We start from the raw sequence: 19963 nt of genomic DNA on the forward strand, positions 1-19963 counted from the left end.
GAGCCTGATTCCAAATTCCCAAAGAAAGACAAAACTGACCCGGCTCAGTTGGAGGTTTACCCCTAGTCCAGTCTGCTGTGGCCAAAGGGGAAGAGTTGTGTGCAAACACTGTGGGGGGGCGGCCACAGTGAAGCTCTCGGGGGAGAAGGCAGTGAACTGGGCAGATGCCCTAAAATGCCTCTCTTAGGGTGGAGTTTGTATTTAAAGACTATAAGGTCAGAGAATAAGTCAAGCTTATGTTCATTTTAATGAAGAAATTAATGAAACAGAATTTTTTTCAAAACTCAGGAATTATAACTTGCCCTCAGTTCCCTTTTCTTTAAAAAAAAAAGGTCACATTACGCAGTGGTTAAGAATCTACCTACCAGTGCAGGGGACACAAGTTAGAGCCCTGGTGCAGGAAGATCCCACATGCTGCGGAGCAACTAAGCCCGTGCGCCGCAACTACTGAGCCTGCGCTCTAGAGCCCGCGAGCCACAACTGCTGAAGCCCGTGCACCTAGAGCCCGTGCTCCATAACAAAGAGAAGGCACTGTAATGAGAAGCCCGAGCACCACAACGAAGGGTAGCCCCCGCTCGCCACAACTAGAGAAAGCCCGCGCCCAGCAACGAAGGCCCATCGCAGCCAAAAATAAATAAATAAATAAATAAATACACTTATTAAAAAAAAAAAAAAGCCACATTATAATCTGCAACCCCAGAGCTAAGAAGTCTATAGAGGAAAGTGTGGGGTCCATATTGATTTTTTTTCCCACAAGTGAAAAAAATCTTATTTATTTATTTATTTAAAATTTTTTAAAGTGTAGGGTCCATATTGATTTTTAACATCCACACAATTTCTCCTTCATTTAAGGAAAGCTGGCATGTAATTAAAGGAAAATCCCCAAGACCATTTCCAGAAAGCTCAGGATAAATCAAAAAAGGAAAAATAATTCTGCATCTCTTTTTCTACTCTTTGACTTCTTTTTTTAACTAGTAATCAGCTGAGTTCAGCTAACAAATATTTTGCAGTATTGTGTCTAGAAATAACAATAGAGAGGAGCTTTCCAAAACAAGAGATGTCTCAGGCTCTGAAAGGTATTTCCTACAGAATTTATCAGTGTCTGATTAGTATGTTAGACTGTTACCTTGACACTGACTCTGGGATGTTGTGCCAAATGGGAAGACCATCGGGTCCCCTGTCCACAGGTGTTAGCTGAGGCTAATCAGATGATGGCTGGGAATTGAAATATGGTCCATAGCATGGGGGAAGACTCCGCCCTCAGTATCCACAGGTGATTTCACTCCCTCAAAGGGTCGGTAGGGTTTCTGAAATGAGATACAACTACCAACTTTTGCCTACATTTGTGAAAGCTGGGGAAACACTTTAGTAGCTAAACCGATATGTCCTCTGTGGAGGTGGGACCAGAAAATTGTGTGGAATAACATGGCACTTTACGTTAGCCTCAGTCCTCTGCACTATCATTATATTAAACAAGTAAGATGCCTCAGGTGCAACAGAAAGCAACTTTATTCTTTTCCCCCACTGCCCATTTAAGCCTGCTCTAAGGGGCTGATTATTTTCTTTTCCTGCCCCTATAAACACATAAACACTTGAGAAATTCCAAGGACTTTTCTCTTTACTAGTTTATAAATTCATACATATGAATAATATAATATAATGTGATAGAATATAATACAGTATAATATAATATATGTGTATATACCCTAATAAGAACAAACTTACAACTTCATTTAGAGTTAAAGCTTTTCTCCTCCTCTGCCTCCGACGCTTGTCGGCAGTTTGTCCTGCTTCGGGCTGGCAGCTGCGGTGGGAAGTTGTGTCACCATCTTCTCTTGCTCCACCTGTCACTTCTCCTCCCAGCTACCCCCTCCACCTCCTCCAGTTCGTGGTACTGTAAGTTTGGTGCTGTCTGGGCTGGGCATATGTTGAGGGCCGGGCTTTTCTCTCATAGCACACTTTGTAGATTCTCTGAAGCCCTTTGCACCCCACCATCCCTGGAGCTCTCTCTTGAAATTCCCTCGGCACGGTTGAAGCTGACCACTCCCCACTTTCCCCTCAGCCTCTATGTAATCAAGGGGACACCTCAGCATTCTGCACTCGTGACTATCTTGGGTAATATCCAAGACACCCCTCTTACGTCTCCTCCATGCTGACTGCATCCAGCCCACAGGAATCACTCCTGCATCCTTAGCCAGATGGACTCTGGAAGAGCGAGTGCAGTGGGCTGGTCAGTTACACTCCCAATTTCTGAGAAGTGTCCTGCCACTTCATTCCCCCTCTCCTCTCCACAGTCACAGCCAGATGGCCCAGAAGACACTTGTCAGGACCAAGCAGACATCAGCTGTAAGGGAAGCATGCCCAGCCCTCCTCGGGTCCCACTGAACAGAGATCATTCTCGATGACTGCCTCCTGCCCCACTTCGCCAGGGAAAGGAGACCGAACACACGAGAGTCCTCCCCAAAAAATCATCCTCAAGACTCCAGCTCAACCTTTCCACACCCTGGGTGAGGGAGAGGAGCCAACAGCTGCCTGACAGGATTTTGAAGACCTCCTCGGAAGTCTGTCACAGTGGTTGAATATCTCACTCTCAGAAGGGGGAATGCTTGAGGCTGCAGCTGAAAGTTAAATTGAGATGATTTCATTTCAAACTGTATTGCCTGCAGGAACACAGACAACATGTATCATCTCTCTTCCATGGGAAATGGGCCTTTGAAAGGACCCTCAAGGCTCTTTTGAGTTTTCAGGTACTTTGCATCCCTTATGATATTTTAAATTCCTCTAGGAAGGATGGGTACTAGATGAGGCTCCCAAAGAAGTAACTTGTTCAAAGTTCTAGAAAGTTCTTCTGACACAAATCCAGCGCCCAACCATCAGCTGAGAAAATTCTGAAGCAGAATTGCCTGGTCAAATGGAATTCAAAGCCCAGTTATTGAAGAAGACACTGCCACCCTACCTCCCAAACTATGGAGGGTCGCTGAGAAAACAACCACCTCCCTGATCTACTGAGTCCTATTGGGATGTTTAGGTATGTGTATTTTGGAAAAAGCTTTCCGGGTGATACTGTTTCTGATGTATACCCCTTCTCCTACTTCCCTCTAACTTCTATCCTCTCTTCCTTCCCTTCCCCACAGCCTTCCCAAGAAACACCACCCTAGTAAGTCTGAGAAAAATGATGCCAGTGAATTAAGACAGTTAACAAAACACTCGTTGAGATAAAACAGTGTTTGCAACTCAGAAACAACTACTTCTTTGGACACAGCCCACAGTCACCTGCTAATCTCTCAGCCTTGCCCATTGATTAGGGTGGAAGATGTCTAGAGAATGGAGAACAAAAAAAAAGGTCAGAGTCCATGCTATGGCTATTTATCACGATATACTTAACTACTAAGCATTTTTTTTGAACCTTTTTTTTTTTTAATAAATTTATTTATTTTTGGCTGCATTGGTTCTTCGTTGCTGCGCCCGGGCTTTCTATAGTTGCAGCGAGCAGGGGCTACTCTTCGTTGTGGTGTGTGGGCTTCTCACTGCGGTGGCTTCTCTTGTTGCGGAGCACGGGCTCTAGGCAAGCGGGCTTCAGTAGTTGTGGCACACGGGCTCCGTAGCTGTGGCTCATGGGCTCTAGAGTGCAGGTTCAGTAGTTGTGGCACATGGGCTTAGTTACTCCACAACATGTGGGATCTTCCCAGACCAGGGCTTGAACCCATGTCACCTGCATTGGCAGGAGGATTCTTAACCACTGCGCCACCAGGGAAGTCCCTGAACTTTCTTATTGAAATATAGTTGATTTACAATGCTATATTAGTTTCAAGTGTACAACATAGTGATTCAATATTTTTATAGATTATACTCCATTCAAAGTTATTACAAAATGTTGGCTATATTCCTTGTGCTCTACATTACAGTCTTCCGTCATATTTATTTTATACTTAGTAGCTTGTACCCCTTAATCCCCTGTCCCTATCCTGCACCTCCACCCAACCCTCTCCCCAGTGGTACCACTAGTTTCTTCTCTGTATCTGTGAATCTGTTTCTATTGTCTTATATTCATTCATTTGTTGTATTTTGTAGATATTATATACAAGTGAAAACATACAGTATCAGTATTTGTCTTTCTCTGTCTGACTCATTTCACTAAGCATGATATTCTTCAGGTCCATACATGATTTTGCAAATGACAAAATTTCATTTTGGGGGTGCTAATCTTCTATCTATCTATCTATCTATCTATCTATCTATCTATCTATCTATATATATACATATATATATATATATATATATCTTCTTTATCCATTTATCTGTGGATGGACACTTAGATTGCTTCCATATCTTGGCTACTGTGAATAACGCTGCAATGAACACTGAGGTACACATATTTTTTGGAATCAGTGTTTTCATTTTCTTTGAATAGATACCCAGGAGTAGTATTGCTGGATCATAGAGTAGTCCTATTTTTCACTTTTTTTGGAAACCTCCATACTGTTTTCCATAGTAGCTGAGCCAGTTTACATTCCCATCAACAGTGTAGGAAGGTTCGATTTTCTCCACATCCTCCCCAATATTTGGATTTGCATTTCCCTGATGATTAGTGATGTTGAGCATCTTTTCATGTGTCTGTTGTTCATTTGTATGTCTTATTTAGAAAAATGTCTATTCAGGTCTTCTGCCCATTTTTTAATTGGGTTGTTTCATTTTTTTGATATAGAGTTGTATGAGTTGTTATACGTTTTAGATATTAACCCCTTATCAGACGTATCATTTGCAAATATTTTTCTCCCATTCAGTAGGTTGTGTTTTTGTTTTGTTTTGTTTTGTCGATTGTTTCCTTCACTGTGCAAAAGCTTTTAAGTTTAATTAGGTCCTATTTGTTTATTGTTGCTTTTATTTCTCTTGCTTGAGGAGACAGATCCAAAAAATATTGCTAAGACTTATGTCAAAGAGTGTACTGCTTATGTTTTTTTCTAGGAGTTTTATGGTTTCCAGTCTTTAGTCCATTTTTAGTTTAATTTTGTATATGATATGAGAAAATGTTCTAATTTCATTCTTTTACATGCAGCTGTCCAGTTTTCCCAGCACCACTTATTAAAGAGACTATTTTACCCCCACTGTATATTCCTTTGTCATAGATTAATTGACCATATGTGCATGGGTTTATTTCTGCACTCTCTACCCTCTTCCATTGATCTATGTGACAACGAAGCACTTCTTAAAAGTATTACATAAACTAAATCAAAGATAAAGAGGTAGCCACCTGTGACCTTTCTCATCTTTATATTTAATTTCCTTTTTTTTTTTCTTTCAATTTTTCCTGTCAAGTTGCAGCATTAAAAAAGATTGAAGAAAGCAATTCTAGGAAATAATTTCAGTGTAAACAATTTTATTTGACTTAAGAATTATTTAACATAAATCTTAACTCAGTCAGAATATTCAGAAAATGCGGTCATTTAAAGCAGAAGACCCAGAGAAAGAATAAGAAAGGGTAATTTTTAAATTTTGTGTTTGTGCAGTAGAGTATATCAAGTTGTGGAAGGAGAAAGGTAAAAGGAATCATGTCTGTGATTATGCATTAAATATAGAAGATATGTGAGAATTTAGTACCTGGAAATGGGATGCTGCCCTAACAAAAATGTAAAATATATGCATTAGCTTTGGGACTGGACAAGAGGCAGAAGCTCAAAGGGCCTGGGGAGACACTTGGTGGGGATTTGAAGGAGGTGAGGAAGGTACTATTACGTAGTGGTGGAAAGTCTGGCAAGGCTGACCCCTGTGGTTATATGGAAAATAGAAAGGACACCTAAAGAAATCAGAGATCTGCTGGGAGGATTGCTAGGCAGAATGTGGAAGCTGCCAACTTGCTTCCAGATTCCTTTGTCAACATACTAGAGAAGATAGATGAACTTTTAAAAGAATTATTAAGTTTTCAAGCAAAATTTAGAGAAAATATGAGGAATCCAGGACTTGCTTGGTTTGAAAATAAAAATTGTTTCATATCCGCAGTCTCTCCCAGCAAAATATTCTCAAGAAAATAGATTCAAGGCAAAGATCAAACCCAGGGTGTCATCAGTAAAGCATGACTTCAGGGTAAAGATTTCAAGGTATGGCTGCGTGACCTCTTGTTAAGACCTCATAAATATTTAAGAGTGTACCTAGGAGAACTTCTAAGAATCTTAAGGGTTTGCTGCATAGACCTTCTCAGTCTAAAAAGCAACAGGGCTTTTTAGAATCTTATGGGCCTATCCCCTAGTGGCCTCACAGGAAGCCAGAGATAGAGAAGGGCCCAAGAAAGGAAATATTGGTGTGGCATTTGTCGAAAGAAGTTTATTATAAATTGATACCTAAGAAAGCCAAAAACTTTATAAAAGAATTTTACCAGCTTGGACTAAAAAGGACAGAGACAGTTCAAAATGAAAAGATATCTTATGATCCCAACCTACTATGGACAAGAAGTAGTTTGAGAAAACCACTCAGCTTCCAACATGGGTTATATAGAAAAGGAAGGATAATGTTGGCAGAACCAAAAGCCCAAAGAGTAAAACCAAGAGCCATGGAAAAGACTTCCCAGGGAGCAGGCCTGTGCCATAATCAAACTGGCAACATGTGGTTGCCCGATTTTAGAATTGCAATGGACTAATGACAGCTACATGCCTCCTGTTCCTTTTTGAATGGGAGTGTCTATTGAGGTGACCCTGGCTCTGAGCCACCATTGTCTACTGGGTGTCCACGGGTCTTCAGATAGAAAATAACTACATTTAAGGAGCCTCCTCTGTACCTGCTCTAATTTAGAAGATGAGCTCTTAGATTTTGAGCTGATAGCACCGGTTGGCCAGATGGTCAATATTCCAGGCTTGCAGGCCTTGAGGGTTCAGTCACAACTGCTCATCTCTACAGTGGTAGCCTGAAAGCTGCCATAGACCAGACAATATACAAATTAACAGACATAGCTATGTTCCAATAAAACCTTATTTATGAAAATAGCAGAGAGCCAAAATTTGCCAACCTCTGATGTCATGGGATGAGACTTTGTGATCTTAGACGGGAGTATTTTGCATATGAAAGGATCATAAATAATTTGTGACCCAAGGGTGGGCTAGAGCAAATTAAAGATAGCCACAAGTTCTTTGCCACGCCCCCCTGAGAATCTGGGCAGACTCTGCTTTGACAGCAGAAGTGACATTGTGCATTTCCTCACCCCCTACACTGGCAGTTTCCACCCATGCCTCCGGGAATTTCCTCTTGGAGCCCTGAGCCACCATGTAAGGATGGCATATACATACACATACACACACACACCAGTATTAGAAACAGTTTAGGGATTATGGGATATTTAAGTTTGTAGTTTGCTCTTGTTTTATGTTTCATGATTTATTACATTTTTAAAGTTTTTAAAAATATGCCTGTAGTTTTCTTCCTTGACAGAAAAAAAAAGCAATTGAGAGGCAAATCTGGATTCAGATAAAGAGGAATGACATGGTCAAAATGACCCTTAGGAGAGAACAGCTATTTCTGCTGCTCCAAGAGAAAGGACACGTAGGAAAGCTGACCAGGAGCTCTCTCAGAGCCCAGAGGGAAGGTGAGTAGGATCAGGCTGTGAAAATGGAGGGAAAGAGGCAGGTATTTTTTAATGTTACCTAAGAATAGAAGCTTGCTCTTCTCACCTTCTGCATTTACATTCATACAGATGGGAAAAGTCACAAGAATTGTACCCAACAGCAGCAAGACTGTGTTTCCATTTTTCTGCTTCTATTCTCAGTTTAAGGAAAGGGATCAGTGAATATAAGAACAGGAACATTTCTGCACTCCATCAGACTCATGGGGACAATACTTGTGTTTTGGGTTTTTTCCCGACTGGGTTCCTTTAACCATCTTTAAACGCTGGAGTGCCCGAAAAGGTAGGTGCTCTTGATTCCCTACAGCCCCACGGCCACCCCGACTTAGCCTTTGCTTTCAAACACAGATGTCAAACTGGAATGTTTTTTACAGACATTAATTAATTCTGCCACATATCAAAGGTCACAGGCTGCCTTGTAACAGACCTTTTAGGGACATATTAATTGCCTCCAAGGTGATTTATTTTGGCAAGGGAGGCAAACCATTTTCTTTAGCAAAATGTCCGGGCAATCTGTACTATATTCTAATAAGCCATCTAGGACACTTGTCAAATAAGTCATTTACATTCTGAGACATAACTTTTAAAGGCAAATATTTGACCTAATTTACAGCACCCCAATTTCTAAAATATTGTATCTCTCTTTTTTTCCCAATTTGCCCTCACACCCAATAAATGAATAATCTGTACAACAGGTGGCTTATTGATGTGTCCCGGAAGTCTAAATTCCTGCTTTGATTCTCCAGAAAGAGAGAGATGAGCTATCTTAATGAAAAACAATGGAACACATAAGAGAAACTAATGAGAAGAACACAATGATGCCCCCAAGGGTGCCTAATACATTGTGAACTCTATTATAAATAAAATTTGATTACTTTTAGTTTCTCATCAGATACATCTTCTAAGCTTGTCTTTCATTCTTGCTGCAGGAAATTCTTTACTGACACTGAATTGGAGAAATGATTATTTTCCCCAAATGATGGCTTTGTGTTTCTGGAAAGATGACTTTCAACATGCAAATTGGATGCATCAGAAATCATTCTGATGCAAGACCAGAGCTTCACTACTCTTTACTATTTCAAAATGAGTCTGCTGCCCAAAGGAAAACATAAAACTCAACAAAGCTGGAGAAAGAGAGTAACTGCTCTAAACAGCTTAGAAATTCCTCCCTGCCTGATGAATTGCTTTTATTAAAGATGGGGGTTTTTTTTTCCAGTTTTGAATAGATGTTTCTGAAAACAGATGAAAGGTGAGCAGGCAAAAGGAAAGAAGTCGATCAACTTGTAACCACAGTGGTATCCAGACTCAAACAACAAAGTGGAAACAATAAACCAGGAAAGATGCTATTGACATAATAATGGTAGCAATTACATAGTGCTTACTGGTACCAGGAACTACTGTAAGCTCTTTATGCATAGCAACTCATTTAATTTTTACAAAAGTAATTCTAATTTCTATCTTATTGATGAAGAAATTGAGCCACAAAAAGGTTGAGTAAGCTGTCTGAGTGGTAGTGAAACAGAAAGGAAGGGGGCAGGACACAACCTTTAAAAGAATGGCATAGCTATAGGACAGGACAAAAACTGGTTAGAACCATCTAGGTACAAGATGGCAGAAGATTTGAATTCCGGTGGACCTTGAGCCTCCTTATGTGCTCATTGTAATATATTAGCATCTAAGTGACACACCCACCACTGCCAGGACAGTTCTGAGGCCAACCATAAAAAGTCAAAAAGTGGGCAGGGACTTCCCTGGTGGTGCAGTGGTTAAGAATCTGCCTGCCAATGCAGGGGACATGAGTTCGATCTCTGGTCCAGGAAGATCCCTCATGCTGTGGAGCAACTAAGCCCCTGCACCACAACTACTGAGCCTGCACTCTAGAGCCTGTGAGCCACACCTACTGAGCCTGTGTGCCACAACTACTGAAGCCCACACACCTAGAGCCCATGCTCTGCAACAAGAGAAGCCACCGCAATGAGAAGCATGCACACCGCAATGAAGAGCAGCCCCTGTTGGCCGCAACTACAGAAAAGCTGCATGCAGCAACAAAGACCCAACACAGCCAAAAATTAAATAAATAAAATAAAATAAATAAATTTATTTTAAAAAGTGGTTGGTGACCCAATTCCTGGAAATCTCTGCCCCTTCCCCAAAATAGTTGGAATAATCCTCCCACTTATTGCCTATGACATTACCCAGCCTATAAAAACTAACAACCTCATATTTTGCAGCTTCTCGCCTTCTGAGATGGCCTGCACTCTGTCTATGGCGTGTGTTTCTCTCTAAGTAAATCCAGTTCTTACCTTTCACTTTGTCTCTCACTGAATTGTCTTTGTGATGAGACATAAAGAACCTGAGCTTCATTAAGTCCTGAGAACAGGTGTGTGATTACAATTAAAAGACAGTGTGTTTCTTCTATATACTAACAATGAAAGATCAGAAAGAGAGACTAAGGAAACAATCCCATTCACCTTTACAACAAAAAGAGTAAAATACCTAGGAATAAACCTACCTAAGGAGGTAAAAGACGTGTACTCAGAAAACTATGACACTGATGAAAGAAATCAAAGATGACACAAACAGATGGAGAGATATACCATGTTCTTGGATTGGAAAAATCAATATTGTGAAAATGACTACACTACCCAAAGCAATTTACAGATTCAGTGCAATCCCTATCAAATCACCAATGGCATTCTTCACTCTTCACAGAAGTAGAACAAAAAAGCTTAAAATTTGTATGGAGACACAAAAGACCCCAAATAGCCAAAGCAATCTTAAGGAAAAAAAAAGAAAATGGAGCTGGAGAAATCAGACTCCCTGACTTCAGACTATACTACAAAGCTACAGTAATCAAGACAATATGGTACTGGCACAAAAACAGAAATATAGATCAATGGAACAGGATAGAAAGCCCAGAGATAAACCCACACACCTATGGTCAACTAAGCTATGACAAAGGAGGCAAGGATATACAATGGAGAAAAGACCATCTCTTCAATAAGTGGTGTTGGGGAAACTGGACAGCCACAAGTAAAAGAATGAAATTAGAAGACTCCCTAACACCATACACAAAAATAAACTCAAAATGGATTAAAGACCTAAATGTAAGACCAGACAATATAAAACCCTTAGAGGAAAACATAGGAAGAACACTCTTTGACATAAATCACAGCAAGATCTTTTTTGACCCACCTTCTAGAGTAATGGAAATAAAAACAAAAATAAACAAATGGGACCTAATGAAACTTCAAAGCTTTTGCGCAGCAAAGGAAACCATAAACAAGATGAAAAGACATGCCTCAGAATGGGAGAAAATATTTGCAAACAAATCAACAAAGGATTAATCTCCAAAATATACAAACAGCTCATACAGCTCAATATCAAAAAAACAAACAACCCAATCAAAAAATGGGCAGAAGACCTAAATAGACATTTCTCCAAAGAAGACATACAGATGGCCAAGAGGCACATGAAAAGATGCTCAACATCACTAGTTATTAGAGAAATGCAAATAAAAACTACAATGAAGTATCACCTCACACCAGTCAGAATGCTCATCATCAAAAGATCTACAAACAATAAATGCTGGAGAGGGTGTGGAGAAAAGGGAACCCTTTTGCACTGTTGGTGGGAATGTAAACTGATACAGCCACTATGAAGAACAGTATGGAGGTTCCTTAAAAAACTAAAAATAGAATTACCATATGACTCAGCAATCCCACTACTGGGCATATACCCAGAGAAAACCATAACTCAAAAAGACACATGCATGCCAGTGTTCATTGCAGCACTATTTACAATAGCCAGGTCATGGAAGCAACCTAAATGCCCATCAACAGATGAATGGATAAAGAAGATGTTGTACATATATACAATGGAATATTACTCAGCCATAGAAAGGAACAAAATGGGGTCATTTATAGAGACATGGCTGGACCTAGAGACTGTCATACAGAGTGAAGTAAGTCAGAAAGAGGAAAACAAATATCATATATTAACACACATATGTGGAATCTAGAAAAATGGTACAGATGAACCTATTTGCAAGGCAGAAATAGAGACACAGATGTAGAGAACATATGGACACCAAGGGGGAAAAGGAGGGGTGGGATGAATTGGAAGATTAGGATTGACGTATATACACTAATACGTATAAAATAGATAACTAATGAGAACCTCTGTATAGCACAGGGAACTCCACATCACTGTACAGTAGAAACTAACACAACATTGTAAAACAACTATACTCCAATTTAAAAAAAAAAAAAGGACAGTGCGTTTAGGCTGGGTTCGAGTCCCAGCCCATGGGTTCGAGTCCCAATATGGGTTTAGACTGTGTTTGAGTCCCATGTGAGCTGCACTGCTTCAGCAGAATCAGGATTTAAACACAGACACCTCTGATTCCAGGTCCAGTTTTAGACAACTAGAGAAGTCCTATGGGTCTAAAAGAAATTGCTGAACTGTTTTCTCTAGACAGCAAGGCTAGAGGGAGAGACAGTAGAGACTGCATCCTTCTTCATATCTTCAAAACTCTTCATGGTTTCTTATAGGAGTGAAAAAAATGATTCCCAGCATAAGATGGTGCCAGGAATGATAAAAACAGTGACACTGACTAAAGCTCCATAAATCATCCTCCAGGAATTCCATAAGAAAGCACGACAATGGTCTGGTTTCAACCATCCCTCCTACTACTTTAATAGATGTTTCAGTGGGTATATTCAAGTTTTTACTGCAAAATTAGGTTTACAGAAAATTTGGGGGTGGGGGGGAACCAACAAAGAATATTCCTGTGTTTCAGTGGTAAATATATTTTTGGTTGATGCATAAATTTTCATTATTGAAAGTCAATGGGAAACCCATGATAGTTATTCAATATCCAACAGGTCTGCTGAGTTATCATATAAAAGCTGTAAGTCATCAGGCAAACTAAGTGTACCAAGTTGCATAGTATAGCTGGAGGATTTGTCAACATCATGAATTTAGAAAGATGTCTGCCAGAATAGATTTTTTTCATGGCTAAATAGAAATCACAGCTGACTTCGAGAGGAATCTTTTCACATGGCAAATAGGATTTCATTTGTTTCAAATTACTATTTTTCTGGGAAGGAGGGATATGAAATCTGATGATGTATTGTTGGAAATAATGTTTAATTCATTTTATTTTTAAAAATTCAACCACTTATTTCTCTGCCTTAAGCCAACTTTATTATAGAATTTTAGAACTTCTTGGAGTGAATAGGGATTATTCATTCACCCAAGGCATTTTCATTGAACCTCTACTATGGTTCAGGCACAGTTCTAGGGGCTGGAGTCCCATCTCCATTTTAGAGATGAGGAAAAGACAGCCAGAGAAAGGAAGTGCCAGCTCAAGGTGGCAGGGCCAGGACTGACATAGAGATCTCATTTCTCCTCTCCCGACTCTTCCTCACAAGGGTGACGCTGCTAGTACTGAGTGAGACCCGGAGCCTTCAATAAGACCCTTTCCTCCAAAAATTGTTTAATGTAATTGCAGAGACAAAGACACATTAAAAGTAAAGCAATAAGGGCCTCTCTCCCATAGAGCTGTGGGAGGTCCCTTTTCTCCTCAGCCAGGACTAGAGGCCAAGATCTCCCCTTGAGGATTGTTGTCAGGGTTGCCACTAGCTGGGCAGCCTTGTTTTCCTACCTCAGACATTTGTAGCTGCTGGGAGCCCCAACTTGGTCTGTACCAAGCGCACTGACCCCACAGCCAGACTAGGGCCTTAAGTGGCAGCAGTGGGCACAGGGCCTCTGGCTTTCCTTGGATAGGCTCTTGTGAGCCGATCCTGGCCTGGGTCGCCCCAAAAGTAGCTTGGCCCCTGCCTGCCCCACAGATGTCACCAGGAAGGGGGTGTCCAGAATGGGGACTTCTGTTGTGGAAGGGGCATCTGAGGCCACCTGACTCGGGGGAAGCTCACCACTTTTCCCTTCCCAGATTAACCTGGGTGCCAGCCAGGCCACTCGGTCCACCTGCTCACAGCCGTGTCTCCTGCACAGGGTCCCGTACAGGATGGCGAGGCGGGGGTGGTGAGGAAGAGCCGAGAGTCGGTGCTGGAAAAGAAGGAGCGCCGCTGGCGGCAGGGCAAGGAGGTCCGACCTGACACTCAGTACACCGGCCGCAAGCGCAAGCCCCACTTCTGAGCAGGCGGCTGCATCCAGTAGGACAGCTCGGGGACCACACAGTTGTGAGCTGTGCCATCCAGCCCAGGCACTTGCTTCTGGAGAGTTTTCTATATTGAAGTGCTTACTTTATCAGCTGATAAAAATAGTGTTTTAGAAAAGGTCTAAACAGCTTTGAAGTTCTAAACGTATTTTCTTCACTAAAAAAATTCTGAGAGCATCTTATTTTGTTCTAAAAGCAATAAACCACTTTCTGTGGGGGAAAAAAAGTAAAGCAATAGTACCAGAGTTAAGCACCAGGCAAGGTAATAATATTGAGATGAATGATTGTCTCAGCAGAAGTTGACATCACTTATTCTACCCATCCCTTCTGAAGCCTCCTCCCTCAGCAGGGAGGAGAACTCAGGTCCATTGAGCACCTACTCTGGGCCTGGCACCATGCCAGACACATCACTTATACGGTAGTTTTGTTCTCACAAGGATATTACTCTCAGCTTGCATTTAGAAAAGAGACTACAAGAAATCATCTTTTCCACAATCATCGTGGTGGTAAGTACCAAACTGAGGTTCAGACTGTGGCTCTCTGATATCCTGGCCCAAGCCCTTCCACCACAGGGCGCTGCCTCCCTTTACACTGCACAGGACCCAGCTCGCGGTTCCCTTCCCCAGTCAGAGCAGACAGGTGAGACAGATGCTACACAGAGGCTGGGAAGTGGCAGCTGCTCTGTGTCGCATCCTTGGTTTCCCCAGGAACCCAGGCGGTGTGGGGAGCAATGTCAGGTGCCAGGTGTTCCTAGGGCAGCACTGTCCATCTCCAGGCCATTTATGCCCAAGGCAAAAGTGAGATTTTGTATTTGCCATAATTTGGACTATTGTTCAGAAATATTTAATCTCTTCCCCTTCTTCCAGGGAGGTGTAGGGGGATGTCCAGTTTAATTAATGTTCAGCTTGGTCATGTGACTCACCTTGGTCAATTTTCATTGTTAGCAGAGTTGATGTTAGCTCATTTAACACAATTAGAGATCTCAAGTGTGCTCACCTGTTTGGGCTTGTTCTTTCTGGCTTCCATCATCACCCTGAAAAGAATATAGTGCAGTTACGAGATGAGAGACACATGGACCTCCTAATGTGTAGCCAAGATCAAGATTAAACCATATTATTTTGAGCTACTGAGATCTGGGGTAGTTATTATGCAGCCAAAGCTGAATTGACTCACTATTCTAGACCAACAATCTCACTGAGATTTACCCCAGAAAACTTCCCTTTAATTCCAAGCCATTTTATGAAACCAGATTTTCCATTGTAGGTTGATAGTCTAAGGCTCTGGGCCACTATTCTCAGATACTAACCTTGCCACAGAGGTTATTTAAAATAAACATTAGATGATAGATAGATAGATAGATAGATAGATAGATAGATAGATAGATAGATATAGATAGATACATAGATAGATAGATAGATAGATAGATAGATAGATAGATAGATAGATAGATAGATGATAGATAGATAGACACAATAATAAAGTTAGAGGTGAAGTGGTAGTGGATTTTGTGTATATGTATGTGTGTGTAATTTTAACAAAAACTACAGCATCTATACAAATAACATCTGCCTTGTTTTTGTGAATAATGTACTTTGCTTGACCATTTTAGAACCACACTTGTTGACACCTAATATATTTATGATATTTCTGTGAAGAAAAGTTTAATTGACAGAGCTTTCCTTATCTTAAAAAGCACATTAGGAGGAAGTGGAGTCAAGATGGCGGTGTGGGAAGACACGGAGTTAGCATCTCCCCACAACTGGAGTGCCTGCAAGCTGCTGGTGGGGGACTCTGATGCCTAAGGAGACAAGAGGAACCCCAAAGTGAACCAGTAGGACATAGGGGGACTGAGGGGGGAGGAGAACTGGAGGTCAGAGAGGATCGGTGCCCTTGAAGCCAGGGAGATCAAGATAGGCAGGCTGGAGGGACTCTTCAGGAAGAGTGGGAGAGAAGCAGAGGGTGATCACCTGACCCACTCAGGCTGGGGAGACCGCTGAGCTCACAGGCCAGTACCCTCATTTCAAAGCCCCATCCAAGCTGCATAGGTCATGGGGGCATAGGAGGGAAGCAGGGGAGAGCAGGAGAGGCAGGCGGGATGGGCCCTCCCAGACCAGAGAAGCAGGAGAGGAGAGGAGGGCATTTGCCCCACCCACTAGAGCCCAGAAAGCCTGCTGGGCTCCCAGATGAGGTCCCCTGCTCTCTGAGACCAGGGGTGGGGGGCACGCCGGGGCCCCTTCTGTTCCTTGAGCCTAAGCCCCAGCCCCCACAGCCCTCAAAGCCTTTTCCAGCCCTGTGGGTCCTGAGCATTGGCCCCACCCACCCCCCAAAACTTGCCCTTGCTTAGGCCCTGCACTCCACAGCCAAGGCCTTCCCCCCACCTTTTTTTTTTCTTTTCCCTCCTCCTCTTTTTTACTATTGTGGTACTGATGTACCTTCCAGTTGTTGATTCATCTATATTTTTACTTTTAAATTCTTCCTAAAATATCTGTTAGTTTCCTAGTCTAATTTTATTTTTTACTTGTTATTGTTTTTTGTTTCTTGTTTTTTTGCCTCCCCAGGCAGCTTGCAGGATCTTGGTTCATGAGCCCGAGGTCGGGCCAAAGCTCCTGCGGAGGAAGCTCCGAGTCCGAACCACTGGACTAACAGAGAACCTGAGACCCCAGGGAATATTCATCAGAGTGAGGTTTCACAGAGTTTCTCATCTCAGCACCATGACCCAGCTCTACTGAATAGCCTACAAACCCTAGTTTTGGAAGCCTCAGGGCAAACAACCAGTAAGACAGGAACACATCCCACTCATTAAAAAAAAAAAAAAAAAGGAAGAAAAAATGAGACAGCAAAAAAATATGTCACATATGAAGGAGGAAGGTAAAAACCTACAAGACCAAATAAATGTAGAGGAAATAGGCAATCTACCTGAAAAAGAATTCAGAGTAATGATAGTAAAGATGATCCAGAATCTCGGAAATAGAATGAAGGCACAGACTGAGAAAATACAAGAAATGTTTAACAAAGATCCAGAAGAACTAAAGAACAAACAAACAGAAATGAACAACACAGTAACTGAAATGAAAAATACACTAGAAGGAATCAATAACAGAATAAATGAGGCAGAGGAATGAATAAGTGAGCTGGAAGACAAAATGGTGGAAATAACTGCCGAGGAGCAGAATAAAGAAAAAAGAATGAAAAGAATTGCAGACAATCTCAGAGGCATCTGGGATAACACTAAATGCACCAACGTTCAAATTATAAGGGTCCCAGAAGAAGAAGAGAAAAGGAAAGGGTCTGAGAAAATATTTGAAGAGATTATAGTCAAAAATTCCCTAACATGGGAAAGGAAATAGTCACCCAAGTCCAGGAAGCACACAGAGTCCCATACAGGATAAACCCTAGGAAAAACACACCAAGACACATATTAATCAAACTAACAAAAATTGAATTCAAAGAAAGAATATAAAAAGCAGCAAGGGAAAAACAAAAAATAACATACAAAGGAATCCCCATAAGGTTATCAGCTGATTTTTCAGCAGAAACCCTGCGGGCCAGAAAGGAGTGGCAGAATATATTTAAGGTGACAAAAGAGAAAAACCTACAACCAAGATTACTCTACACAGCAAGGCCCTCATTCAGATTTGATGGAGAAGTCAAAAGTTTTTCAGACAAGCAAAAGCTAAGAGAACTCAGCACCACCAAACCAGCTTTACAACAAATGCTAAAGAAACTTCACTAAGCAGGAAACACAAGAGAAGAAAAAGACCCACAAAAACAAACCCAAAACAATTAAGAAAATTGTAATAGGAACATACATCTCAATAATAACCTGAATGTAAATGGATTAAATGCCCCAACCAAAAGACACAGACTGGCTGAATGGATACAAAAACAAGACCCATATATATGCTGTCTACAAGAGACCCACTTCAGACCTAGGGACACATAAAGACTGAAAGTGAAGGGATGGAAAAAGACATTCCATGAAAATGGAATTTAAAAGAAAGCTGGAGTAGCAATACTCATATCAGATAAAAATAGACTTTAAAATAAAGACTGTAACAAGAGATAAGGAGGGACACTATATAATGACCAAAGAATCAATACAAGAAGAAGATATAACAATTATAAATATTTATGCACCCAACATAGGAGCACCTCAATACATGAGGCAAACGCTAACAACCATGAAAAGAGAAATCGAAAGTAACACAATAATAGTAGGGGACATTAACACCCCACTTACACTAATGGACAGATCATCCAAACAGAAAATAAATAAGGAAACACAAACTTTAAATGACGCAATAGTCCAGATAGATCTAATTGATATTTATACAACATTCCACACAAAAGTGGTAGAATAAACTTTCTTCTCAAGTACACACAGAACATTTTCCAGGATAGATCAGATCTTGGGTCACAAATCAAGCCTCGGAAAATTTAAGAAAACTGAAATCATATCAAGCATCATTTCTGACCACAGTGCTATGAGATTGGAAATCAATTACAGGAAAAAAACTGTAAAAAACACAAACACATGGAGGCTAAACAGTGCACTACTAAATAACCAAGAGATCACTGAAGAAATCAAAGAAGAAATTTTTAAAAATTTACAAGTGGCTCATGCACTCAATATCAAAAAAACAAACAACCCAATCCAAAAATGGGCAGAAGACCTAAATAGACATTTCCCCAAAGAAGATATACAGATTGCCAACAAACACATGAAAGGATGCTCAACATCACTAATCATTAGAGGAATGCAAAACAAAACTACAATGAGGTATCACCTCACACCAGTCAGAATGGCCATCATCAAAAAATCTACAAATAATAAATGCTGCAGAGGGTGTGGAGAAAAGGGCACCCTCTTGCACTGTTGATGGGAATGTGAATTGATACAGCCACTATGGAGAACTGTATGGAGGTTCCTTAAAAACCTAAAAGTAGAACTACCATATGACCCACCAATCCCACTACTGGGCATAGACTCTCAGAAAACAATAATTGAAAAAGAGTCATGTACCACAATGTTCATTGCAGGTCTATTTATAATAGCCAGGACATGGAAGCAACCGAAGTGTCCATAGACAGATCAATGGATAAAGAAGATGTGGCACATATATACAATGGAATATTACTCAGCCATCAAAAGAAATGAAATTGAGTTATTTGTAGTGAGGTGGATGGACCTAGAGTCTGTCATATAGAGTGAAGTATGTCAGAAAGAGAAAAACAAATACTGTATGCTAACACATATATATGGAATCTAAAAAAAAAAGCAGGTTCTGAAGAACCTAGGGGCAGGACAGGAATAAAGGCACAGAAGTAGAGAATGGACTTGAGGACACAGGGAGGGAGAAGGGTAAGCTGGGACTAAGTGAGAGAGTGGCATGGACATATATACACTACCAAATGTAAAATAGATAGCTAGTGGGAAGCAGACACATAGCACAGGGAGATCAGCTCAGTTCTTTGTGACCACATAGAGGGATGGGATAGGGAGGGTGGGAGGGAGACACAAAAGGGAGGAGATATGGGGATATATGTATATGTATAGCTGATTCACTTTGTTATAAAGCAGAAACTAACACACGTTTGTAAAGCAAGTATACTCCAATAAAGATGTTAAAAAGAAAAATACATAGACACACATGACAATGAAAACACAATGACCCAAAACTTATGGGACGCAGCAAAAGAGTTCTAAGAGGGAAGTTTATAGCAATTCAATCTCACCTCAAGAAACAAGAAAAATGTCAAATAAACAATCTAACCCTACACTTAAAACAACTAGAGGAAAAAGAACAAAGAAAACCCATAGTCAGTAGAAGGAAAGATTCATAAAGATCAGAGCAGAAATAAATGAAATAGAAATGAAGAAAACAATAGCAAAGATCAATAAAATCAAAAGCTCGTTCTTTGAGAAGATAAACAAAATTGATAAACCTTAGCCAGATCATCAAGAAAAAAAGGGAGAGGACACAAATCAATAAAATTAGAAATGAAAAAGGAGAAATCACAACTGACACTGCAAAAATACAAAGGATTATAAGAGACTACTACAAACAACTATATGCCAATAAAATGGACAACCATGAAGAAATGGACAAATTCTTGGAAAGGTACAATTTTCCAAGACAGAACCAGGAAGAATTAGAAAATATAAACAGACC

General features: G+C 40.8%; 1 long non-coding RNA gene and 1 other non-coding gene across 2 annotated transcripts in view; one reads left to right on the plus strand and one right to left on the minus strand.

Annotated features, from left to right (window-relative positions):
- The window catches only part of LOC137774221 (uncharacterized), an 86517-nt gene that overhangs the window by 26593 nt on the left and 39961 nt on the right, over window positions 1–19963 (minus strand). Inside the window, exon 2 of the long non-coding RNA XR_011075792.1 lies at window positions 14787–14823. This is a non-coding gene — a long non-coding RNA (uncharacterized lncRNA). The remainder of the gene's footprint in view (window positions 1–14786; window positions 14824–19963) is intronic.
- On the plus strand, window positions 13154–13285 carry LOC137774330 (small Cajal body-specific RNA 20). The gene has a single exon (XR_011075855.1). It is a non-coding gene; the product is annotated as a small Cajal body-specific RNA 20 (non-coding RNA).

Source organism: Eschrichtius robustus, chromosome 12 (genome assembly GCF_028021215.1).
Source record: "Eschrichtius robustus isolate mEscRob2 chromosome 12, mEscRob2.pri, whole genome shotgun sequence".
NCBI classification, from domain to species: domain Eukaryota; kingdom Metazoa; phylum Chordata; class Mammalia; order Artiodactyla; family Eschrichtiidae; genus Eschrichtius; species Eschrichtius robustus.